Here is a 27,229-nt window from a genome sequence, read left to right as displayed (position 1 = left end):
CTGTGTATCTTCTCTGGAGAAATGTCTGTTCAGATCTCTTGCCCATTTTTTAATTAAGTTGTTAGTTTTTTTGTTGTTGAGTTGTATGAGTTCTTTGGATATTAACCCTTTATCAGATAGATGGTTTGCAAATATCTTCTCCCAATTGTTAGGTTGTCTTTTCATTTTGTTGATGATTTTCTTTGCTGTGCAAAAGCTTTTTAGTTTGATGTCATCCCATTTATTTTTTCTATTGTTTCCCTTGCCTAGTCAGACATGTTATTTCAAAATATGCTGCTAAGACCAGTGTCGAAGAGTGTACTGCCTGTGTTTCCTTCTAGTGGTTTTATGGTTTCAGGTGTTACACTCAAGTCTTTAATCCATTTTGAGTTAATTTTTTGTGTATGGTGTAAGATAATGGTCCAGTTTCATTCTTTTGCATAGGGCTGTCCAGTTTTCCCAACACCATTTATTGAGGAAACTTTCCTTTCTAACAGGAGGAATATTTTAAACTGAAGCAGTGGCCTCATGTAGCACAGTGTTGTGATGGCTACTTGGAGATTGCTGAGAAGACTCACTGGGTTGTCATTGACCTTGTCTAAGAGTAACCGGCCGTGTGACTAATGTCACTGTCATCAGGCAGCCCTTGGTCACTGAGTGGTGTGTGCCACTGGCAGATGAGTGGGCTGCCTTCATGGTACCAGTCTCACACATGGCCATATCGCTGCTTAGGCACACACTCATGAGGCAGGCTCTGGATCTGGTAGATGTAGGTCCCGTCTGAGATCCACCCCTTCTTTATTCTGTGCAGTTGGGTAAGTCAGTCACACCTTTTAGAACCTCAGTTTCTTCATCATTAGATGGGCATTGAAATGAGCCTGACCTTGTGATGTGGTTATGAAGCCGGAATGGGGAAAGGCCAAGGGACGTGCTGGGCCTGTGAGGACAGCAGTGGCCAGTGGTGCTCTTGGGTTAGTGATCTAAGTGACTAATGCCGCCTTTCACCTTTTCCTCCGCCACTTCATCTGGAGGGGGGCTGATGAGACCTGAAGCTGCTCTTTGTTTCTGTTTCACTGCCATTTGTTTATTTTGTGGTGTTGCTCATACTCTATCTACCATAATGCTTTGTTATTATTCACACTTGAAAGTAGTCCTTGTAATTTCTCTCTCTCTCTTTTTTTCTCTGTGCATCTCTGAAATAATATCCAGGGAGCCTGCAGTATTACCCCTCATCCTTGATGCTTCTTCCTTAAAACAAATGCTGTTCCGAGGAGGACATGGTTAATCTTTCCTCGCCCTGCTTTCAGCAGCCGCCCTAATGTAGTAGATAACCGTAGTTACATTTTGACAGTCTCATGTTGTAAAGTTTTTCATTCTAATTCTCATTTCCTTTTGTGAATAAGTGTTGATTAGTGACTAAGATGGGGATTCGAAAATGCGCATCCTGTTTCTGGGTCAGTTGTAATCATTTAGTTTAACCTGTATTAGATGTGGAATTGTTTCCTGCTGAGAGATTGATATGTTTTAAGTCTCCCAGAGAAGGTAGATCTGTAGAAGGTAAATCCAGTAATGTGGGAAGAGAACGTTGTTTACTTGCTTCATGCATGTTACACTGGAGTACAGACTCCACACTGGTGTTCAGTTATCCTACTGATTCTGAGATACCAGCATCAGCTTGCTAAAATTATTGATCTGAATGATTCTCTTACTTTCTGTTTTCTTACAAAACTTTGCTTACATATTTGTTAAAACACTAGTTAGATCAGCTTTGTCCTGTAATTGTGTATAGAATTAGGAGTTTAAAGATAAGGACTTTTTATATCCACCATAGCGTCTAGCAGAGTGTATTTGCAGATAGTTTGCTCTGTACATGTAGTAAATTGTTGGAACAGTGAACTACTAATTGCTTGTTTTGTTAGGACTTTCTACACCCAGTTTGTAAATTGTTACATGATGCCCATGTTGCCATTATTATATATATTTGAGGTGAACTGCCTACTGAGATCATTAATTTATTTCATTTGTACTAAATATTTAAATGCCTAGCAAGTGAATGCATAAGTTCTGTTAACACTTTCTAAATTAGTGTCTGAGTACTGGGTTTTTAAAACCAAAAATCCAAATATAGTCCAAAACAAAAATGATAATACAACTTATACTTATTTTTTCACGTATGTAAAGATCTTGAAATCTATCCAGTAGCTAATAGAAAGTGTTGGTTATACGTAATAGCTTAAGTCAGATGGTGGTTTTGTCTTGTACAAAATAAAAGAGTGACCATTGCTGTGTGTGCGAAGGATACTTTAAAAGGAACTGTCTGTGGAGTGTAATGCCGTAGTGAATGGAACAGGAGGGGAAGGTGACAGCCTGTCTTTGTTTGCAGCCTGCACCAGGACTGCTATAACAAAACATCACAGACTTGCCAGCTTAGAACCATGCAGATTTATCTTTTACCATTCTGGGAGCCAGAGGTCTGAAGTAAGTTTCTGTGGGCTGAAACCAAAGAGTCCTGCTCCCTCTGGGGAGCCCCTGCTCCCTCTGAGGCCTTTCCCAGCTACTGGAGCTGTATTCCTGGTCTCCTGGCCCTTCCTCCACCTTCACAGCCAGTAGCTGCTTCCATCATCACATGGAGTCTTCTCTCTCTGTCAAATCCCCTTCTGCCCCCTTTTATAAGAACACTTTTGATTGCATTAGGGCCCACCCGGATAATCCAGGATAATCTCCTGAACTCAGAATCTTATCACATCTGCAAAGTCCTCCCCCCCACCCCCTCCCTCCCCCACCCTTGCCCCTAATAAGGCAATACTCACATGTTCTAGGGATTAGGATGTGGATAGTGTCTTCTGGGGGCCTTATTCAGCTGACACTACTGCCCTATGTCTTGGAATATTCAGGAGCCAGGATAGCTAAACAACAATAATTATGACTCAGCCGTATTTTGTCAGTTCTGGAAAACACTTTCCCCTACACTTGATGCCTCTGGACAGATTCATCTCACAACTGTGTGTCATTGTTTAGTTAGCACACTCTTTCCTTCTTAGTGGCACAAAAGGAGATGATGCATCTTATAATTGATCACATCTTGGATTCAACACTGGCTATTCCCTTTTTCCATTCTATCCCTAGTGCCTGAAAGTTATGTGTGATCTTGCAGAGATGGAATAAGCAGAAACAAACGGGAGAAGGAGGAGCTGAGCCGTTGGAAGAAGGGTGGCTGACAGAAAGTGTTTGCATTGGGAGATGGGGAGAGGAACACACGAAGCAGGGCCTTACATTGTGTAAGTGAAGGAATTTGGGCTTGATCTGATAGATACTAGGGAAACATCAAAACATTTAAAAGAATCACGTCTTCCATTTTAAAAAGGGGCATGTGTAGCAAGATAAATTTGATAGTGAGATCCAGATGGACCAATAGGACAAAGACTGGTGGCCAGATCTGAGCATAAGGAAGGAAGGCATGCCTGATCTCATGGAGTCTCATGGGGAAGGAAGGAAAAAAGGAGATAAGATGGAAAAGTGAAAGATCCCAGGTTACTTGCTTGGGCTACTACTGGATATGATGCCATTTGCCAACAGGATGCCAATAGGAATAGTAGTTTGGAGGCCTAGGGATAAGGCCTAGGGATAAGGATGGGAGATTATTAATTTTGTTTTTAAAACATTGCGTTTCAAGAGCTTAGAGGAGTTCCAAGAGGAGTAATCCAAACAGCAGCCAGCACTTGGTAGATGAGATCCGGAAAATGCACATCTGAACACTGTCAGTTCACAGGTGGTTGAAATCACGCTTGAAGTGGGGACATGGAGGAAGAGTGTGTAGGTAGCCTGCCAAGAGCTGACGACCCAGGACAGAACCTTTACGCTTCTGTGCAATCAGGGGATGGGAACAAAAGGAAAGTGGTTAATGCGTTTAGTGCTCACTGAGTACAAGTTCTCTTCTAAGCACTCTACGTAGAAGTCATTTACACCCCACAGCAGACCTGTTACCCTCTTTTTACAGATGAGGAAACAGACCACGCTAACTCTTGAGAGGTTCCATGGTTCCAGGCGAACTCTTGCCTTTGGTCCCAGAATCGGAAGCGGCAGGGGTAGATTTTGAACTGGAAAGCCTGTTGGCTGCTGTGCAGTTCTTTCTATGCCTTCTACCCTCTCTCTTTTTTTTTAAAAGATTTTATTTTTTTTCCTTTTTCTCCCCAAAGTCCCCAGGTACACAGTTGCACATTCTTAGCTGTGGGTCCCCCTAGTTGTGGCATACGTGATGCTGCCCCAGCGTGCCCTGATGAGTGGTGCCATGTCCTCACCCAGGATCCCAACTTGTGAAACCCTTGGCCACTGCAGCGGAGTGTGAGAACCTAACCATTCGGTCACGGGGCCGGCCCCTCCACCCTCTCTTGATGGTAGTGAAGAAGAAACTTGGGGTTAGACTTTGACGAATCTAGTCAGTTTCCACTTTTCAGAGGAGGCGGCTAAGGCCCAAGAGGTTCCGTAGTTACCTTCAGTCACACAAGTAGCAGAGGTGATGCTGGGCTGAGGTCAGGTGCCCCTGCCCACCATACCCTTTGCACTGCTCCTTGGTGCCCAGAGAACTGGGCCTGCCACAGCACCTGCAAAGGTGGAGGCAGTATTGCTGCCAGTAGAGCAGACTAACTTGAACTGATGGTCCGCCTCAACAGCATGTTAGACCTTCCATTTACAGAGCATTGGTGTTCTTAAGTGTTATATTAGGGGTGACAACTGGACAGTGGCATATATTTTAAATATTTTTCGTCTATGTGAGTAATTGGGACAAGTAATAAAACTGCTCTTTCTTGATCTTTGTTTCCTTCTTACATTTCCAGGTTTTTTGTCTGGGATCATTTTCTTCCTGCTTAAAGAACTCACTTTAATATTTATTTTAGAACACGTTGGCCAGCAACAAATTTCCTCAATTTGTGTTTTTTTACAAAAAACTGAGCCGATAATACAGAGTTCCCATATCCCACCCCATATACAATTTCTTGTATGTGTCGTTAACATCTTGCCATTAGCGTGGTACATTTGTTACTGTTATTGAAACAATGTTGATACAGTATTAACCCAAGTCCACAAATTTACATTAGGAGTCTCTCCCTGTTTTGTAGAATAGTTTCACCGTCCTAAAAATTCCGTGTGCCCTAAAAATCCCCCTTTCTTCCCCCCTCTCCCCCCAAACCCTTGAGTGGTTACTGATCTTTTGCCTTCTCCAGAATGTCAGATAGTTGGAATCATACAGCATGTGGCCTTTGCAGACTGGCTTCTTTCACTTAGCAGTATACATTTAAGGTTCCTCCATGTCTTTTGATAGCTCATTTCTTTCCTTTATTTTTATTACTATAAAATTAACTTTTTTTTTTCAAAGATTGGCACCTGAGCTAACAACTGTTGCCAATTTTTTTTTTTCTGCTTTATCTCTCCAAATCCCCCCGGTACATAGTTGTATATTAGTTGCAGGTCCTTCTAGTTGTGCTATGTGGGACACCACCTCAACGTGGTCTGACGAGCGGTGCCATGTCCACACCCAGCATCCGAACCGGCGAAACCCTGGGCCGCCGCAGTGGAGCGCATGAACTTAACCACTCGGCCACAGGCCCAGCCCCTAAAATTAACTATTTTAAAATGTACAATGAAGTGTCATTTAGTACCTTCACACTGTTATGCAACCATCACTTCTATCTAGTCCCGAAACATTTTCATCACCCCAAAATAAACCCTTGTGCCCATTAGCAATCACTCTCCACTCCCCCGGCCCATGCAACCACTAATCTGCTTTCTGTCTCTGATTTTACGTATTCTGAACATTTCTTATAAATGGAATGATACAATATGTGACCTTTTGTGTCTGGCTTATTTCACTTAGCATAATATTTTGAAAAGATCGTACCCAGTAGCATAATTCATTTATTTTGATAGCTAAATAATATTCCATTGTATGGATACACCACAATTTGTTTATCCATTCATCCGTGATGAAAATTTGGGTTCTATCTTTTGGCTGTTGTGAATAATGCTGTGAACATTTGTGTACATTTTTTTTTCACTTTTTATTAAGACTGTGATAGTTTACAGCCTTGTGAAATTTCAGTTATACATTATTGTCAGTCATGTTGTAGATGCACCACTTCACCCTTTGTGCCCACCCCTCCACTCCCCCTTTCCCCTGGTAACCACCAATCACTTCTCTTTGTCTACATGTTTGACTTCCACCTATGAGTGGAGTCATATAGAGTTCGTCTTTCTCTATCTGGCTTATTTCACTTAACGTAATACCTTCAACGTCCATCCATGTTGTTGTGAATGGGACGATTTTATCCTTTTTTATGGCTGAGTAGTATTCCATTCTATATGTATACCATATCTTCTTTATCCATTCATCAGTTGATGGGCATTTAGGTTGCTTCCACGTCTTGGTTATTGTAAATAATGCTGCAATGAACATAGGGGTGCATGGGACTTTGGGAATTACTGATTTCAAGTTCTTTGGATAGCTACCCAGTAGTGGGATGGCTGGGTCATATGGTATTTCTATTTTTAAGTTTTTGAGAAATCTCTGTACTATTTTCCATAGTGGCTGCACCAGTTTGCATTCCCACCAACAGTGTATGAGGGTTCCTTTTTCTCCACAACCTCTCCAACATTTGTCACTTTTTCTTTTGGTTATTTTTGCCATTCTCACAGGTGTAAGGTGATGTTTTATTGTAGTTTTGATTTACATTTCCCTGGTGAGTAGTGATGGTGAGCATCTTTTCATGTGTCTATTGGCTATCCATGTATCTTCTTTGGAAAATGTCTGTTCGTGTCCCCTGCCCATTTTTTGATGGGGTTGTTTGATTTTTTGTTGTTGAGCTGTGTGAGTTCTTTATATATTATGGAAATTAACCCTTTGTCGGATAAATAACTTGTAAATATTTTTTCCCAACTAGTGGGTTGTTTTTTTGTTTCAATCCTGTTTTCCCTTGCCTTGAAGAAGCTCTTTGGTCTGATGAAGTCCCGTTTGTTTATTCTTTCTATTGTTTCCCTCGTCTGAGGAGTTATGGGTCCGAAAAGATCCTTTTGATACTGATGTCAAAGAGTGTACTGCCTATGTTCTCTTCTAGAAGACTTATTGCTTCAGGTCTACTCTTTAGGTCTTTGATCCATTTTGAGTTTATTTTTGTGAATGGTGAAAAAGAATGGTCAATTTTCATTCTGGGGCCGGCCCGGTGGCACAGCGGTTAAGTGTGCACGTTCCACTTCTTGGCGGCCTGGGGTTCACCAGTTCGGATCCTGGGTGCAGGCATGGCACCGCTTGGCACGCCATGCTGTGGTAGGCGTTCCATATATAAAGTAGAGGAAGATGGGCATGGATGTTAGCTCAGGGCCAGTCTTCCTCAGCAAAAAGAAGAGGACTGGCAGTAGTTAGCTCAGGGCTAATATTCCTCAAAAAAAAAAACAAACAAACAATTTTCATTCTTTTACATGTGGCTTTCCAGTTTTCCAAGCACCATTTGTTGAAGAGACTTTCTTTTCTCCGTTGTAGGCCCTCAGCTCCTTTGTCAAAGATTAGTTGTCCATAGATCTGTGGTTCTATTTCTGGGCTTTCAATTCTTTTCCATTGATCTGTGTACCTGTTTTTGCACCAGTACCATGTTGTTTTGATTACTGTAGCTTTGTGGTATGTTTTGAAGTCAGGGATTGTGATGCCTCCAGCTTTGTTCTTTTTTCTCAGGATTGCTTTAGCAATTTGGGGTCTTTTGTTGCCCCATATGAATTTTAGGATTCTTTGTTCAATTTCTGTAAAGAATGTCATTGGGATTCTGATGGGATGGCATTGAATCTGTGGATTGCTTTAGGTAGTATGGCCGTTTTAACTATGTTTATTCTTCCAATGCATGTGCACGGAATGTCTTTTCATCTCTTTATGTTGTCATCAGTTTCTTTCAGGAAAGACTTGTAGTTTTCGTTGTAAAGGTTTTTCACTTCCTTGGTTAAGTTTACCCCAAGGTATTTTATTCTTTTTGTTGCGATTGTGCATGTGATTGAGTTCTTGAGTTCTTTTTCTGTTAGTTCATTGTTAGAGTATAGAAATGCTACTGATTTATGTATGTTGATTTTATATCCTGCACCTTTCCTGTAGCTATTGATTATTTCTAATAGTTCTCCTATGAATTCTTTGGGGTTTTCTATATATAAGATCATGTCGTCTGCAAACAGCGAGAATTTCACTTCTTCATTGCCTATTTGGATTCCTTTTATTTCTTTTTCCTGCCAAATTGCTCTGGCCAACACCTCCAGTTCTATGTTGAATAAGAGTGGTGATAGTGGACACTCTTGTCTTGCTCCTGTTCTCAGAGGGATGGCTTTCAGTTTTTGCCCATTGAGTATGATGTTGGCAGTGGGTTTGTCATATATGGCCTTTATTATGTTGAGGTACTTTCCTTCTATACCCATTTTATTGAGGGTTTTTATCGTAAATGGATGTTGGATCTTGTCGAATGCTTTCTCTGCAACTATTGAGATGATCATGTGGTTTTTGTTTCTCATTTTGTTAATGTAGTGTATCACGTTGATTGACTTGCGGATGTTGAACCATCCCTGTGTCCCTGGTATAAATCCCACGTGATCATGGTGTATAATCTTTTCGATGTATTGCTGTATTTGGTTTGCCAAAATTTTGTTGAGGTTTTTTGCATCTATGTTCATCAGTGATATTGGCCTGTAGTTTTCCTTCCTTGTGTTGTCCTCATCAGGTTTTGGGATCAGGGTGATGTTGACTTCATAGAATGTGTTAGGGAGTGCTCCATCTTCCTCAAGTTTCTGGAATAGTTTGAGAAGAATAGGTATTAAATCTTCTTTGAATGTTTGGTAGAATTCTCCAGAGAAGCCTTCTGTTCCTGGACTTTTATTTTGGGGGAGGTTTTCGATTACTGTTTCAATTTCTTTACTTATGATTGGTTTATTCAGATTCTCTATTTCTTCCTGCTTCAGTTTTGGGAGGTTGTAAGAGTCTAAGAATTTGTCCATTTCTTCTAGGTTGTCAAATTTGTTGGCATATAGTTTTTCATAGTATTCTTTTATGATCCTTTATATTTCTGTGGTATCCGTTGTGATTTCTCCTCTCATTTCTAATTTTAGTTATTTGAGTCTTCCCTCTTTTTTTTTGGTGAGGCTGGCTAAGGGTTTGTCAATTTTGTTTATGTTTTCGAAGAACCAACTCTTCGTTTCAGTGATCCTTTCTACTGTCTTTTTTGTTGCAATATCGTTTATTTCTGCTCAAATTTTTATTATTTCTCTCCTTCTACTGACTTTGGGCATGATTTGTTCTTTTTCTAATTCTGTTAGGTGTCACTTAAGATTGCTTATCTGAGATTTTTCTTGTTAATTGAGGTGAGCCTGGGTTGTGATGAATTTCCCTCTTAGGAGCGCTTTTGCTGCGTCCCAAATGAGTTGGTATGGCGTGTTTTCATTTTCATTTGTCTCCAGTTAATATTTGATTTCTTCTTTAATTTTTTTAATACTCCATTGTTTGTTCAGTAGCATGTTGTTTAGTCTGCACATTTTTTCCCCTTTCCCTGCTTTATTCTTGTAGTTGATTTCTAGTTCCATAGCATTGTGATCAGAAAAGATGCTTGATATTATTTCAACCCTCTTGAATTTGTTGAGGCTTGCTTTGTTTCCCAAGATATGGTCTATCCTTGAGAATGTTCCATGCGCACTTGACAAGAATGTGTAGCCTGCTGTTTTTGGATGGAGTGTTCTATATATATCTATTAGGTCCATCTGGTCTAGTTTTTCATTTAATTCTATAATTTCCTTGTTGACTTTCTGTCTGGATGACCTATCCAGTGGTGTTAATGGGCTGTTGAGGTCCCCTACTATTGTTGTATTGTTGTTGATATCTCCTTTTAGTTTTGTTAATAGTTGCTTTACAAATTTTGGTGCTTCTGTGTTGGGTGCATATATATTTATAAGTGTTAGGTCATCTTGGTTAAGAGTCCCTTTTAACATTATAAACTGCCCCTCTTTGTCTTTCTTTATCTGTTTTGCTTTGAAGTCTACTTTGTCTGATATAAGTATGGCGACACCTGCTTTCTTACGTTCATTGTTAGCTTGGAGTATCGTCTTCCATCCCTTCACTCTGAGTCTGTGTTTGTCTTTGGGGCTGAGGTGTGTTTCTTGGAGGCAGCATATTGTTGGGTCTTGTTCTTTAATCCATCCTGCCACCCTGTGTCTTTTGATTGGAGAGTTCAATCCGTTTATATTTAGTGTGATTATTGAAATGTGGGGGCCTAATGGTGCCATTTTATCGCTTGTTTTCTGGTTCGTTTGCATTTCCTTTGTTTCCCGTCCCATGATTTTTGGACTACTAATTCAGGTAGGTAGATTTCTTTATTGGTTTTCTTCTTATTTGTAGTTTGTGTCTTTATTGTTGTTATTTGTTTAGTGGTTACCAAGTCGTTTGTATAGAACATGTCATAGATGAGATAGTCCATTTTCTGATAGCCTCTTATTTCCTTACATTAAGACATTCCATCATTTTCCTCTTCCCCTTCTAAGTTGTTATTGTCAGATTTTTTTTCTTCCTTCTTGTGTTGTGAGTTTGTGGTTAAAATGACAAGATTATATTTATTCTTTGTGTTTCCATTCCTTTTATCTTTAATGTTATACTTAACTTTTGCCAACCTGTTCTGGTGGAGACCTGCAACTTTCTGATTTTGTCTTTCTACTTATCTCCTATGCTCTGGGTTTTGTAGCCCGTTTCCTATTTTGATTTTTCAGGTATGAGGGTCTTCCTGAGCATTTCTTGTAGGGGAGGTCTTGTGGCAATGAACTCTCTTAACTTTTGTTTATCTGGGAAGGTTTTTATTTCTCCATCATATTTGAAGGATATTTTCGCTGGATAGAATATTCTTGGCTGCAAGATTTTGTCCTTCAGAGTTTTGGATATATCATTCCACTCTTGTAGCCTGTAAAGTATCTGCTGAGAAATCTGCTGACAGCCTTATGGGGGTTCCTTTGTTGGTTATTTTCTTCTGCCTTCCTGTCCTTAGTATTTTCTCTTTGTCATTGACTTTTGCAAGCTTCACTACTATATGCCTTGGGGTTGGTCTTTTAACATTGATAAAGTTTGGAGATCTATTCGCTTCTGTCACATGGAGTTCCATCTCTCTCCCCAGGTTTGGAAAAGCCTCAACCATTATTTCTTTGAACAGGCCTTCTGCCCGCTTCTCCTTCTCTTCTCCCTCTGGTATACCTATAATCCTTATGTTGCATCTCATAATTGAGTCGGATAATTCTCGGAGAGTTTCTTCATTTCTTTTTAGTCTTAATTCTCTCTCCTCCTCTATCTGCAGCATTTCTATATTCCTATCCTCCAAATTGCTAATTGTGTCCTCCATATTATCGACCCTACTGTTCAGAGATTTTTTTTAATCTCCTCCATTGCGTTCTTCGTCTCCAATATTTCTGATTGGTTCTTCTTTATGGTATCAAGCTCTTTTGTGACATAGCTCCTGAACTCGTTGAGTTGTCTATCTGTATTCTCTGTTAACTCATTGAGTTTTTTGATGATGGCTGTTTTGAATTCATTCTCATTTAGGTTGTAGATTTCATTGTCTTTGGGATTGTTTTCTGGGCACTTGTCATTTTCCTACTCTTCTGGAGACTTAATATGTTTTTTTCATACTGCCTGATTGCATGGATTTGTGCCTCCTCATAGAGATAGAGTTTAGTTACTGCTTCCACTTGCTTCTACTGGAGTGGGGGGGGAGCTGTTTATTAATCTGCACTGACCAGGATCCCTGTCAGCTGTTGCTGCCCAGACCTGGGCCCCTCCTCATAGTCACAGTGGTCCTTTGGGGTCCCTCATCAGCTGTGGGGACAATCACAAGGGGGCCTCAGGTTGCTGGTGCCTACTGTCACAGACCACCTAGATGTGCTCCCTCCTTAGGCTCTGCAGTGGTGTTATGGGCTTTCACAGTGGCTGGGAGCAGGTTCACTTAGATTCGCAGCTCTATCACCGTCAGGGCCCGCAAGATCTCACTTGTCCACTATGGGCCACAGCAGAGCTATGGGTATCCACTGCAGTCTGTGGTTAGCTCACCCAGCTTTGCTACTTCTGCCTCAGGGTCTTCCAGCCTTGTGATTGCCAGGCGGGGCCTCTCCACTGATGCTGCCCAGAGGCTTTTGCTGTGGCTGCTGTGGGACTGTGGATTTTCCCCCTGGAACACCGAGAAGGGTGGCTAGGGCTCCAGCCAGCCCCCGCCCACTCACTTGGTCTCACTGGGTGTCCCTTGCCCCCTCTGGGACACAGCCGGAGTCCGTGAGTCAGAGGCGGCAGCTGGCAGGCTGCTGCCCCACCCGGGCTCCTCCTTTCCTGGAGCCTCCCAGTGTTCTGAATGCTGGGCGTGGCCCCTCTGCTAATGCCGAGTAGAGTCTTTCCCAGCTGCTAGTGTGGGGCCATAGATTTTCCCCCTGGGCTTAGGGGCAGTTGCGGGTTTTGGGTAGAGCTGTAGTCACCTGTTTCCACCATTGCTCTACTGATACCTGCACACGCCAGCCCTTTGTGCGTGGTGATGCTGTGAGTGTGTCTGCTGGAAGAAAGTCACTTGCAGTTACTAAGCTCTCCAGGGGTTGGGGGTCAGAGAGTACTACCTATCCCCACCTCCTCCCAGGGGGATGTCCATCTGCCTTCCGATGTATAGCAGCACAGGTCTCTCAGGCATCCTGAGATGCTGTGTGGCTATCCTTTGTTGACCGATGAATGTCCAATTAAGTTGTAGATTCCAAGGGGGAGAGACAAAGAAAACTGCTCACTCCACCATTTTGCTGACGTCACCCCCTGTGTACATATTTTTGGTTGAAAACTTGTTTTCAATTTTGAGAGGAATATGCCTAGAAGTGGAATTGCTGGGTTTAATTTTTGAGGAACTGCCAAACCATTTTTCACAATAGTAGGAATATTTTACATTCTCACCAGCAATGTAAGAAGGTTCTGTTTGCTCCACATGCTTGCCAACATTTATTTTTATTTTTTTGATTATAAGCCATCCTATGGATGTGAAGTGGTATCTCATTGTGGGTTTGATTGTATTTCCCTGATAACGAATATCACCTTCACATGATTTTGTGAAGATTACCTTAATCCATTAAGGTTCTGAATTGGCCTGTGGGTGGGTTGCAAGGAAAGCTCTGTCCAGACTGGTCTCACCCATTCTTAGGGTGTAGCCCTCCCAAGGTTGTGACTGAAGACCTACACTGTTGACTAAGTCCCTGCTTGATCGGTCCGAAAGGCCAGGTTGTGCTTTCACAGTATGAGGAGCCTGCCAAAAGCTCTATCCTGATTTGTAGGCTAGCTTGTCCTAAGTAGCTTAGGAATTTGGCAAATGCCTCAAGGCTAAAATTGTAACTGTTAGCTCACTTCCTTTCGCCTCCCTCTCTCAGGGCTCTTGACCCCTCAAGTCCTGGCTGCTCAGCTGTCCCAAACTCCAGTTCTTGTCTTTCTGGTCTTGTGAAATTTCTGTAAACTTGGCTGTCTCCTCTGCTCCTCAGCCACATTTCTCTGGATTTCGCCACGTGTTGTACCACACACCTGGGGGAAAAGAGCCATGGTGTTGACCCCCTAGTTGGTAGTGCCTTCTCCCCTGCATCACAGCCCCTCTAGTCCTCCATGCCTTGGCAGCTTTCCAGTGTTTCAGGGGGTGTGCATGAGCATGCAGGTGTGTGAGAGTGTAAGTGTGTTTCATCTGGCTTTTCTGGTTATTCTCAGCAGAATTGGTCTGCTGCGAGGTACTTGGGTCATCATAACTGGAAGCCAGTGTGATTTTTAGGGAAAAATGGATTTGTGAACTCCTAATATATGGCCTGTGAAAGTTTGAAGAAAAATTCTTTCCTGTTGTTGAATGTGTGCTTTGAAAGGGGGATGAGGAGAGAGATTTAGGAGAAAGGGGTCAAGTGTCAAGTTTTACTTGTATAATTTTATTTCAAAATGTTTCCCTGGGTAAATATTTTAAGTTTATGTGGGTTTCATAGTATTTTTTTTTAAAGGAAAGTACTGTTAGCACAAGGTGTGCGATGACTTGTACATTTTAAACAATAGAGCTTGAAGTAAACAGTTATAGAAAAATTCCGGTTTGGGCTTCACTTATTTTACCTGTGAAATGGCACCTGACGAGTCAGGTAAACTCTGCGATACCTGATCAACACAACCATTTAGTGAACTTATCTTTTTATCACTGGCAAGTACTATTTGTTTCATTTATTTTCCACTTGATAACTTCAGAAGGACAGGCTGAAAACACTGGGAGTGTTAGTTATAATTAGAGGAGAAAAAAAGTTTTGAAAATTAAATTTAAAACTTTCACAAGAACCCCCTTCCTGTGTAAGGAGGGGCGGGGGAATCTGGCTGCTCCACAGGACAGTTCATCCAGCACTGCATCAGGGCCCCCTCGCCCCCCGGGAAGCTTGCCTGTTGCAGCCCTGGATCTGGAGTCAGGGTCCAAGCCAGTCCTCAGTGTGGCCACCCCTGTTCCATGGCTGCTGGCCGGCACTGACCTCGTGGGGCTCAGATTCTTCATCTGCAGAATGGTGAGGAAATGCAAAAACTGATCTGTCAGGTACCTGCAAGTGCTTAAAAATAAAACAAAAGTGAGCCAGGAGTTGGCCCTTACATGGGGGAAGGGAGAGGGCAGAGTAGCACAGGTCAGACACAGTAGGCAAGAAACCACTTTAAAGCGGGAGGTGAATGTTTTGTAGTTTAGAAGAGAGGAGAGAAGGCGTGAAGGGGAATATCTGATTAAAATAAGTGAAGTGTGGTAATGCAGCATGTGTTTTAAGAGATAAATGTATTTATTCCCCTTTTATTTATTAACAGCTCTATTGAAATATAATTCACATACCATATGATTCACCCATTGAAAATATACAATTCAGTGTATTTCAGTATAGTCACAGGATTGTGTAACTATCACCAAAATATAATTTTAGGACATTTTTGTCCCCCCTTAAAGACTCTATACCCACTAGTACTCATTCACCCATTCCCTCCACATTTCTCCTGCCAGCCCTAGGGAACCGCTGATCCACTTTCTGTCTCTGTAGACTTCCCTGTTCTGGACATCCCATGTAAATGGAATCAGACTGTATGTGGTCTTTGTAACTTTGAGTACTTGTATGATAGATGATAGAGAGAGATGGCAGGTTGAGAGATGGTAGATGATGATAGATGATTGATAGATAAATAGATGATAGATTGGTAGATAGCATGCCCATCTCCTGGTTGTGATGTTGTCCTATAGTTGTGTAAGACGTAACCATTGTGGGGAACCGTGAAGTGCATACAGGGCCTGTCTGTGCTTTTTGCAACATCCATAATTATTTTAAAAGAAAAAGAAGAAGAAAAGAAATCCTTGAGGGCAATCTTATGATCTAAGTATTGGTTTCTGTATACAGTTACGCACATATGGTGAATAAACTAGTGGGTTTTCTAAGAAGAATTGAAGAGAGCCTGGCATTTGACCAAGAGATGTGCAAAAATTGTTATAATTTTTTTCCCTGAGGTTCCCTGTTATTGTTCAGTCTCTTGTATGCAAAACAAAGAATGATAGAGTCAGCCATGATATTTCTCCCTGGACCATCACTGTAACACCAAGACTGACGATTTTTTAAAAGATATTTTCATATCGCATTGATCACAGTTAATGACAAACCAGCATAATAGGGAATGTACCACAATCTTGTTCTCAAACATCCAGTAAAGGTAAATGATTATATTTAGGAAAAAAGTCCTAATGTTTTCAAGTGCCTGATTATGTACTGTTCTTCATTGTGTACAAATAAAGGAGTAAAAGGAAAATACAAGTAGATTTTAGGTTGGTAAATTTCTCTGACGTCATTCTCATAACTCTTAAGATATTTATTGTCTATGAGAGAATAAAATTAAGCTTTTAGACATAGCTTAATCCTCTTTCTTGAAAATGAAAAATTCACAGTAAGATTTCAAACATAATGTGACTTGTGAATCCATGTAAATGTTTGGTATTCCTGTCAGCTCTGTAATTCTAGGGGATTTTAACCCTGACTATATAGTTTATTTTTTTTATAGTAGAACAAAGCTGGATTGATTCCACCATAGTGTACAGAACATGTGCAATTAATTCAGTGTGACAATTACATATCTATCTTCTAGTCCATTCAAGTCAAAACATAGCATATAAATTTGAATAGTAGCATTTGATTTAAATTTAAAATAAAAAAAAACAGATTGTTTTACGTGTTTTGGTAAAGGAGATGAGAGGACATGTTTCCTATTCTTGGACTCATTTTAATTTGTAAGATTGATGTAACCCATGCCAGAACCTCAACTTGAAATCAAGATTGTCAAATAATTTACTTACGTGACTTTTCTTTTAGCAGTTACAGGAAGAATATCTAAATGATGTTAGAATTTTCTTAAAATATACTGCAAGTCTTTGAAAAATATCTGTAGATATGCATCTGTATATAGTAAGGAATTAACTAAGTCTCTTGAAATTAGTATTTTGATGAAGGGGTCTCTAATTGTCCTCATGGGTAGAAGTTATGAAGTGTCCCTGTTTTGACTCTGCCATTGAATGTTAGTCCTGGCTTAAATTCTCCTGTCATTCTATACATGCACTGAAACTTAAGCCCCCCTTCAAAAATAAATGGATGGATGAATAGTATATCTAACATAGCAGATATATTATATGAAATTACAGAAGGTCTCATAGTAAAATTCGTTTAAAGTGTACTTTTTTGGGGTTTTTTTTTTTGGTGAGGAAGATTGTCCCAGAGCTAACATCCACTGCCAGTCTTCCTCCTTTTGCTTGAGGAAGATTGTCTCTGAGCTAACATCTGTGGCAATCTTCCTCTGTTTTATATGTAGGACACTGCCACAGTGTGACTTGGTAAGAGGTGTGTAGGTCCACGCCCAGGATCGAAACTGCGAACCCCAGGCCGCAGAAGCAGAGTGCATGAACTTAACCACTACGCCACTGGGCCAGCCCCTAAAGTGTACAGTCTTTTAGTGAATTAGAAATAAGAATTGCTTTTCAAATAACTTAGCTTTATTAGTTACAGAAGGTATGCCGGGATGAACCTGACTTTTTAATGTTTATTTTACTGTGTGCTGATCTACAAAATTAGGTAGTGGTCATTCATATAACAAAGCCATAGTATATTATTGAAGATGAACTTGCTTTAAACAAGCATTTGTCTGCAGTGGCATGTAAACACTTCCCCTCTCTGCCACCTCTCCTGCTCCTTGAGAGAAGAACCTCAAGTCCGTGGAGCTGATGTTTGGCCCAAGCTGTGGCTCTCCACTGTGGCTTCAGCTGTCTTTCCTTTTGTCAGCAGCCAGTTCTTATTTCAAACTGTTTAGGGGCCGGCCCCATGGCCGAGTGGTTAACTTCGTGTGCTCTGCTGTGGTGTTTAAATAAAGCATTCCATCAGGTAAAATCCACATTGAATAGGTGAAGCACATGGTTGCAAAATCCAAAAGTATAGGATGTCAGTAAAAATTCTTGGTATGCTAAATTTCAACAAAGAGCCAAAAGCCCTTCAACAGATCTAATTTAAAAAAAATCCTTGGGGCTGGCCCCATGGCCAAGTGGTTAAGTTCGTGTGCTCCTCTTCAGTGGCTCAGGGTTTCGCTGGTTCGGATTCTGGGCGTGGACATGGCACCACTCATCAGGCCACGTTGAGGCGATTGGAATGGGGATTGTGAGGAAAGACAGAGATAGATTACAGTAGCCCTTGTGGGAAATGGGTAAAGAAGTTTAAATATACAAAGATCTAGGGCACAAATTTCTGTTGGTACCAGTTTACATTTGAGTCATTTTCTCCTGATATTCTCAGCAGCCAATCTGTAGAGTGTGCAGAGCTCCGCATTGGTCTGCCACAAAGAGGTAATATGTACGTTGCAAGATACTAATGGCTTAAAGTTCAGAATTTTTAAAGTCTTTTTGTTTGGAAGTGTTAGCCAATGTCAGTATTTAATACTGTCTCTAAAGCTTTTTTTCTCATCATAACTACATAATATGAAGAAATTGTAATGCGTTTTTCTCCAGGCCCCACACAGATGCTCCCAGGTACCCTCCAGCTTATTTCAGCAGGCCATTCACACATTGTTCTCTGTGTCTGTCATGATTGGAAGGCACTGGTGTAGAGAATTGTCAATGTCCGAATGATCCAAGATCAAGAGAATGAGAGAGATTTCTGAATGCTCTCTTGCACTGGTGTCCCAAGATTAGTTCTCCAGGAAGTCCTTCTAGATGTTGGAACCTTGGACTCCCTTTGTTTGATTTGTGTGTGAACCAGAATTTTTCTGGGCAGTTTTAATTTTCTGGAGGTGTTTTTCCCATTTGCATTGATTTTAAGGCTAATCCATGTGCAGGCAAAACAATATTAAGCATTTAAAGATTTTTAGTTAGTATCTCTCCAGCCTGTGAACTCTGAATGCAGGTCAGCTCTGTTTATGTAAACTGCAGTGTACGACATACCTCCAGGCACAGGTATGTATTGACTGCTTAAAACTTTCCTGAAAACAGAGTGTCTCTTGTGATATAACTAATAAAGTACAGGCGTCTCATGTTTTCTTAGAACTTAGGGTTCTCCTATCCTGGCCTTCCCTCATCTGTGCTTAGTTTTTGCGATGTGTGCTAATTTTAGTAAGGAAACAAAACTCCTGCTTAAATATTTTCAATTTGTAGACTTATATAGAACTCATGGCATGGTGGAGGAAGGTTGGTGTTTTGGATTGATGATGAGTGGGTGACAGTCACTCAGGTTTACTAGGTGTGTGGTGAGGTAGAGCCCGAGAGCCTGAAGGGCCTTGGGCTCTGCTGACAGGCAGGGTTGTGCTGGTTAGAAGCTGCCCCCAGGCTCCCAGGGCATACTCAAGAACTGCTTTACCAGATGAAGCAGATTCCTCCTTCCTTCCCCCAAAGACAGTGACAGAATTCTTCCACTAGAACCAGTCATTGCTCCAAGTAAAAATTTGGTGTGGTTTCTGGTGTTGGGTTTTTTTTGTTTTTGTTTTTGAGATAGTACATAAAGGGCTATGCAGAAATGAGCAAAGCTCAAATCCTTCTTGGAATGAGGAAGGATATGAATAAATGAACTTGATTAGCCGGTTTACTATTTGACGTTTAATGACATTTGGTTTCTGAAATGATCAATTTATCCATTTATCTTTGACTTTTTCTTAAAGATATTAAATCACTAATGCTTCAGGTATAATAGATATCTTTCTTCCTATTTTCCCAGACATATATTATCTTATTCTAGATTTCTTTAATAAAGGGGTGAGCCGAGAGCGTTAATTAAACTGCATGTTTCAAGTGCTGTGACGCTGATGGAGTTTGGAAGGTCTCCCCCACACCCCTGTGAGGGCCACTGCACTTTGTGTAGTTCAGGTGCTCAGTCCCGTGTGGGCATGGGATCAAGCGGTGAAGTCCTGCTCAAGTGTTAGCTGTTAACCTTGTCCTCAAGAGGAGTACTGTTTGAAGAAAGTCCTTTTAACTTCAGTTTTAAAGATTATCCCATGTTATTTTTTTAATGTTCAAAAATGGGGAAAAATATGATTTACTTAGAAAATTTTAGCTATGTATGAATTTGTTGCATCCTTTATACTTCAGCAAGATGTAACAGGGAGGACTTTAGAGCCCTCTGGCTCTGGGTCTCTTCCTTCTAGTCCGATTATTTCCCCTGCGACCCTGACCAAATTAGTTACCCTCCATGGATCTGTTTTGTTATCTGTTAGATGGAGACAATAATTGTTCAAACGGTTGTTGTGAGGATTAAACAAGATATTGTATATAGAGTTCCTGGCACACAGTTAATGTTCTGTCTTTGTATACTTGGTTTAATTTTTTTCTAAACAAAACAACTTTGATAATATCAGCATCATGTTAGGATCCAAAATATGTCTTTGTTCTTTTTAAAGATAAGATTAAAAAGAGGTTTCTTGAGTAGTGTCACCTCTTAAATATAATCAAACTTGAGTAATCATACAATGATTATTTCTAGTTTGTAGAGATAATATAAATAATAAATATGAAAACTTCTTTTATAATTGGAGATTTGCGTGGTTTTTTTTTTTAGTTGAAAGGGAAGATTTGAAACCAAATGATATGTGTTCATGCATTCCTATATGATTTAGGAACATGTTTTCTGTTTTCCCTGTGTATCCCAGTCTTGCTCTGCTATGTTTTTGCTCCTTTAAATTGTGTTTTGTGGAACATAAGCAAATGTTTGTGAATATGTGTTAGTGAGAAGGAGACTTTCGACTTAGTGAACAGAATTGAAATTTGGTAACAGGTTTACTTCAATTTTGATATATTCTTTTCTTTTGGCCTTTAAAATAATCACTTATAAATTAAAAACTTCAAAACTATGGAATGCCTTGAGATTCTCTGTCTGGCCCTCCCCTGTGTCAGTGTCAGCAGTGTAAGCCAGCGCACTCTGTTGAAAGCTTATTGGGGCAGGTGGTTTCTCTGCCTTCTTCTCTCTGGTAGTTCCAGAATAAATAGGGGTGCTTCAAAGTTTTTCTTCAAACACTAACCTTACATCATTTCTCTACTGAAAACTCCAGCATCGACTTGTTGCCTGTAGAATAAAATAACACTCCTTTGCATGGCACAGAAAGCATTTCAGGTTGGTTCTGACCTGATTTTTCAGCTTCCTCACTTACCATTCCTCTCATCTCCTAATCCAGCCAGAGTAAATTGAATATACCATTATTTTGCTTAGAATATTCTCTTTGCTGTGCATGGCAAACCTTAGCTAATCCTTTCAAACCCATCTCACATGCTGTGTTCTTCGTGAATCTCTTATAGACTCTTACAGGCAATGTCAGACCCCTGCTCCCACCCTTGCCCCAACTGTCCTTCCCTCCCAGGCTGGCGGTCACACCTCTCCGTGTCAATCCACTCCACCAGTCATGAGCTTCCTAAGAACAGGAACATGTCTAAATCTCCCTTATACTCCTAACTCTGGACAGAAAGCCAGACCCAAGTAACTGCTTGAAAAGTGACTTCTTCAGCCTGCTCTTTAAAAAAAAAACAATCTACACGTATGCATTAGATTAAGGAATAGTGCAATGACAAAAATGCAATAACAAAAATTCACACCAGTCAAACTGTGTTTCTGTTCTAGTGTGTGATCGTGAGTAGAGAAGCTTTATTATTACATGTTTAAATCCTCTAGGTGATGTGGGACCAGTGTGTGTTTTCCAAGAGAGAAACAACAGCTTTATGGTGTTACTCTGGCTTTAAGTATGATAAGATGGATAGGAATTTGCTAGCACACTGGCAGCCTAATTTGAGAAATATCAGTGAACTTAGAGAAATAAAATAATTTAGAGGAGGCAGATGTTTTCATTTTGGAACATTTTTTGCAGGAGTCATTTTGTCATTTCATCAGTAAAGCATTTGGCTCAGCATAGTTATACTTTGCCTTTAAAACTTGATGTCACAGGAAAGTTTTTCTTCAAATCAAATTTGGAGTAGATTACTTATGTTATAAGAGTCTTGTTTCTAAGTATCATTCTCTCGAATGTAATGAAAATATGATTTAATTTATGAAAATTCCGTTTTCACATAATTTTAGAGTTTTAAAACAACTCTATATGTATAAAAATAATACTTATGTGTTAGAAAATTCTTAATTTTAATCTTAAATTACAGTGGTAATTAGAAAAGTAGTTTATGCTTCGAATAAGAAATTTGAATATTTAGAAATATATAGAGGAAAATCTTATAAGCCTCATTCCCCTCCTAATACAATACATGTTACACTAATTCAATATTCCTGCAAACTTTTCTGTGCATTTATAAACACGTATAAGATATATAAAAATATATGCTTGTATAACATATGTATGCAATATTTTTAAGAATATATGGCCTCTATTAATAAATTTTTATTGATTGGAAGATCTGGCAACATCTTATGTTACCAAACATAGTCATTTCTTGTAATTTATGAAGACTTTAATAGAAAGTAGAAGTTCATTTGATGGTATTTGCAAATATGAATTTGGTACTAGGTACTGACTGGAAAATATAGGGACTAAAACTTACTGGACCGATTAGTGAATTATGTCATTTGTTCTGTATCGATAGCAATTCTCTGATGCTGGGAAGATAGAAAAGGGACCACTTAAATAGCCTAATGATTTTAAGATTTGGACTTGGAGGCGGGAAGTGAGGGTTTGACCTTAACTCTGGTTGTGTAACTTGAGGCAGACCACTTTAATTTATTTAAGTTTTGAGTCCTTGTAAGCAAAGTGGAATATGCTTGCTCTGCCTGTTCATGTGGTCATAGTGATGACTGAGTGAGGTAATAGATGTGCATGTTCCTTGAGAGGAAACAGAGCATTCTACTAATGTATGGTGGTGTCATTAAGTGGAAGTTAATGTGAATGGATGATTGACTTGATTCCATTGCCTGACTTATATACTTGTCTCTTCTACCCTGTCCTCTCCCCCACCAAGGTAAAATTTTTAAAGTTTTTGTTAATTTTTTATTTTAGAAAATTCTAAGCTTTTTTATACACACTCAGGTATACATACATAAGCATCTCCCCTCCCCTCCTTCTGAGATGAATAGTAGCTGATTGTACATGCTTTTCTCCATCTTGTATTTTCACTTAAAAATAGATCCTGAAAATTATTCCATAGCAATTATTCAAATAATTATGAAAATTATTATTATAGAAATCTTCCTCATTCCTTTTTTAGCTTTGTAGTACGTCATCGTGTGGGTGCACAATAGTTTATTCAACCAGTCTGCTGTTGATGGCCGTTTGGGTTGTTTCTGGTCTTTGCTATTACAGATAGTGCTGTGCACACATCATTTCATATTTTTGATAGTCTGTTTTTAAGATAGACTCTTAGAAAACAGGATTGCTGGGTCACAGTGTGAATGCATATGGAATTTTGTCATTACTTCTTAATTATCACAGCCCTTTCATGTGAAGAAATGTGAATATTAGGTAAAACCAGTCTTTAAATCACTCTCTTCTTTGTCTTGGGTGAGATACTGGGTCTGTTAACAGTAGCTTATTGTGACTTGCTATGGCGTTTGCTGAACTTTGCTCTCAGCTGTTTTAGGACTTTTACTATATTTAACCTCTAGAGTCTAGATAAAGAGATCATTATTGAACACAACATTTTCTACTCCTGGCTGTTATTCAGTACCTCATACAATTTAAGGCGTGCACCCTGAGTTTCAAGCTTTACTCTTTGATTGGAGTGTGCCCACTGAGAGCTCGGTGAGCTCTGTGGATGTCTCTGCAGCGCTTTCCACATCCCTCAGTAACAAAGTGGTCACGAGCATGGTCACGCAAATCTACTCACACACATCATCCCCATTCTGTCACTTAGTAACGATCCTGTAAATTTAGGATATTAATAGTTCCTATTGGTAGATTTGTTTTAAGAATTAACTCAAGTAATATATGTGAATCGCTTAGCACAGAACCTGCCACGTATATAGCAGTACATCTTCAGTGGATAGCAGTTACTGTTATTATTTCAAACATGGGTAGTTGGGTCTGAAGATTCATATTGCCCTCACTAATCTTTCAGAAACCCAGTTTGGGGGAGATTTATCATCTCTCCCTTAGCCATCTGAGGACTGGGTCTTCAGTGTCTGCAATCCCTCACCTTCTCCTCCTATGAACCTTTTACATGAAAGGCTTTGATGAGAGCTCAGCCTTATCAACCACCTTATGCCATGATCTTAACCTTTTTGGTTTCTTGGATCTTGTGAAAATCTGATGATTTGGTGTACGAGCAGATTTGCATACACACAGTTTTATGCATGTGGCCTCTCAGACAAGACCCCAGCCTTTGAGCCTGCCTTAGATTTGAAGTGGATAGAAAATCTGGACTAGCCAAAATTTTCTCTATGTGAAGTACAGTACTTAGGATACCTGGCTAGAGGCTTTCAGAATTTAGCAAGAATTCAGTTTGTCAGAGAAACCAAGGAATCTTAAAAAAAACCCAAACACACCATAAACACATTTCCCCCTTGGTAGTAGAAGGAAATCCTTCTGCACATAAACTGCAAAGAAACAGAATTTCTCTTAGGTATGTAGGGTTAATAGATGACTCCCCACCAGTCAGCAAAAGGGAACTGACCACGTACCCCTGCTCCCTGGAAAAAGATGCCTCCAGTCTGGCCAAGGACCTGAGGCTGTCCTGTCCTTGGGTTACTGCGGGATATGGAGTGTCCATCTTCAGAGGTGCCATGCCAGCCCCAAGCCCACCATATTATCAGTAGTGCACACTGATATCTGCACAGGCTGACACCTGCTGTATCACAGACTCAGTAGCAACAGGTAAAGTCATTGTTTTCATGGATAGTGTTCAGTTTACTGGGTATGAGGTATAAATGAATATATCTTGTCACTTCCTAATATTTAGGGCACATGGAAGGATCTGAAAACAGGTAAAAGAGAGGGTTACATGGCAGATTAAACTCATCTTGCTGTAACTTTGTCAAAATACACTTGATGTTTGGGGTGTTTCTTTATGAAGCAGAGTAACAATCTGTTTTCTAGAATTGATGTCATGGACTACCTTTGTGAGCCCCTCTCATTGACATCCTAGTGTCACACATTCTCACTGTAATCTGTAATCTCAGGTGGTCCTAAGGATTATCTTGATGCAGATAATTGTTATTTCTATTCAGTGTGGAATGGTACAGCATTTTAAACTAATTCCAATGTCAGGATATTATACTTCAGATAACATTTTACATTAAAGTAGAGCCCAGGAGCTGGCCCTGTGGCCGAGTGGTTAAGTTCATGCACTCAGTGTCAGTGGCCTGGGGTTCGCCAGTTAGGATCCTGGGCACAGACCTAGCACTGCTCATCAGGCCATACCATGGCAGCATCCCACATAGATGAACTAGAATGACTTACAGCTAGGATATGCAACTATGTACTGGGGCTTTGGGGAGAGAAAAAAAAAAAGGAAGATTGGTAACATATGTTACCTCAGGGCCAATCTTCCTAAAAAAGGAAAAAGAAAAACAAAAGAACCCTGTAATTGGGCTTGGGTCTAAAAAAATAAGTAGAGCCCAAAGAAATTTACAGTAATTTCAGTAATATTATAAATGAACAATTGAAAAATAGTCACAAATATAGACTTCTATAAAAAAGCAAAGTACGTAGAGAGGTTCAGGAGTAATATCCTTAGAGTGAGTGGTGAGCATTCTGTCAGTTCTGAGTAACATCTCTTAGAACGTCTCTCAAAAGAGAAATAATTCTTTTCTACAAGTGTGTAGTTCACTGGACAAGGGGCAATTATTGGGCACACAGAGCAGTTGGACATTTACAGAGGGATGGTGTGACAAATGCAGATTTACAGAGAAAACCTGAGGGTGAAGGCGCTGTGGTGTTGAGGAGTGATTGTGGATGGTGTCATACTTAGGGAGTTGTCTAGAACTGAGCTGAGCTGATGGTAAAGAAGTGGCAGAGAGCGGATGTAGTAACCAGGTAATTGGTGAGTGAAGAAGAATACATTTCTGTGTAAAGCAGCCATGATTGTTTTGACTGAATTCAACAGGAGCGTGATAAAGATAAGATTTGTGAGTTGTGAACCAAAGGAAATACTTGAGGTAGGTCTTTGAAGATCAGGCTGAGGAAGTAGAGCCATTTGATAAACATGTGGGAGTTTATGGTCTTGAGTGAGGTAACGGAAGTGCGGCTCCTGTGTTCTAGAGTGATGGTGCTGGTAGCCAGATTTAGTGTAGTTGGGAAGCAGGTGCAGACAGTCACAACATCACTGGAGAGGGCGAGTGTGTGCATATGTTGAGGCAGAAGCGGGCAGAGACTTATTGGCTCTGTTGTTTACTCTGAAATTATAAAAGGAGGAACGCATCTACAATGAAGAAGTTCTAGCTGTCCCCAGGTGGAATGTGCTCCGCATCTGCCTTTGGTCCTTTCTGTTACTGCCAGTGGTTGGTTGGATCAGAGGGTTAGGGGCAGAAGGACGGAAAACCTCACAGCAAATTGCTACGTGGGAGCACAGCTCCACACCAGCTTTAAGGCTCATATACCCTGGAGTGGCAGCCACCTGTCGTGTTCCTGATCTAAGTAGTGTATTGTAACTTACTAGTATAATGTAAAGAAATAGCAGAATACAACCTGCAGATGAATTGCACATAATTTTGTAACCTAGTCTGCTAGTCTCGTAAACCTCTAGCTCTCCTCACCCCAACCCCCAGATGTCTCATGTTCTTGGGGAAACACAGTCCTTTCAGTACTCTGGTTCCACTCTGGTCAAAATAGGCCTCTTTCCAGTGACATATCCTCCCTATTTAAGCAAGCATTGTCAGCAATTCTCTTCCTGACTCTTCACCTTCTTGAGCGTTTCTGTCCAAACTCTTAAGCCTTTTTCTTAATTCTGGGAGGTTGCCATCCCTTTGCCATCCCTTTGTCCCAGAGTGGACTCAAGCTAACTTAACTTAGAAGAACCTATTTCAGTTCACTCTCATGCACCCTCATGAACCAAGCAAATTCAAGGCTTCACCTCCTGTGGTGTAAGGGCATAGGCCTGCTCAGGCAGGTGGACACAGGGAACAGATGGAACTTGCTGTGGCCTCTCGCATGGAGCAGTGTGGCCTCGACAGCCATGAGGACAGTGGCCTCTCTCTGACTAGGAATTAGCTGCTGCTGGGCCCCATTCTGTGGTTTGTTCTTAGGGGCCCAGGAGGAGGGGTGGGCTTGGTTCTCCAAGAACCATCTTCTTAAGGGACCCTCCCCCCATTCCCCCGGCAGTAGTACTATTCCCTGGCCAGCTCCTCTCAGCCAGAGCATGGGCAGAAGCTTGTCTTTTATTGGTGGCAGTACGTGGGTTACTTAGGAAAGTAAGTGTGGCAGTTCCAGAAACCAGAACATTTCTCTGACCACATCACCAGTACGAAACTGTCCTGTGACCAAGCAAAAATGTGGTCTACACAATGTTAGTGTGACGTGTATGCTCTTCTTTCTTTGAGGGGCAAGGGAGTACATAACTTTTCTCAGAGGAGAACTCTCTACCCAAAAGAGCTTTAGTCTTCCTCTGCAAGGGGGTTTTATTTTTAACAGCAAAGAAAATACTTTCACCTTTTTTCCAGGTAGGTTTCTTTGTAGCTCTGCAAACACTTATTTTCTCCAGTATTACAGGCCCTACTCGTGTATAACTGAAGTTGTAATACTCCTTTGGGAGAAGGTGGGAGACTGTCTAGA

General features: G+C 40.6%; 1 protein-coding gene across 2 annotated transcripts in view; it reads left to right on the top strand.

The window, feature by feature from the left end:
• ESYT2 (extended synaptotagmin 2) overlaps positions 1-27,229 on the top strand; it is a 91,296-nt gene that overhangs the window by 8,083 nt on the left and 55,984 nt on the right. The gene's annotated exons all lie outside the window — the stretch shown is intronic.

This window comes from Equus asinus, chromosome 1, assembly GCF_041296235.1.
Source record: "Equus asinus isolate D_3611 breed Donkey chromosome 1, EquAss-T2T_v2, whole genome shotgun sequence".
In the NCBI taxonomy this organism is placed as follows: domain Eukaryota; kingdom Metazoa; phylum Chordata; class Mammalia; order Perissodactyla; family Equidae; genus Equus; species Equus asinus.
This window is presented reverse-complemented; position numbering and strand designations above follow the sequence as displayed.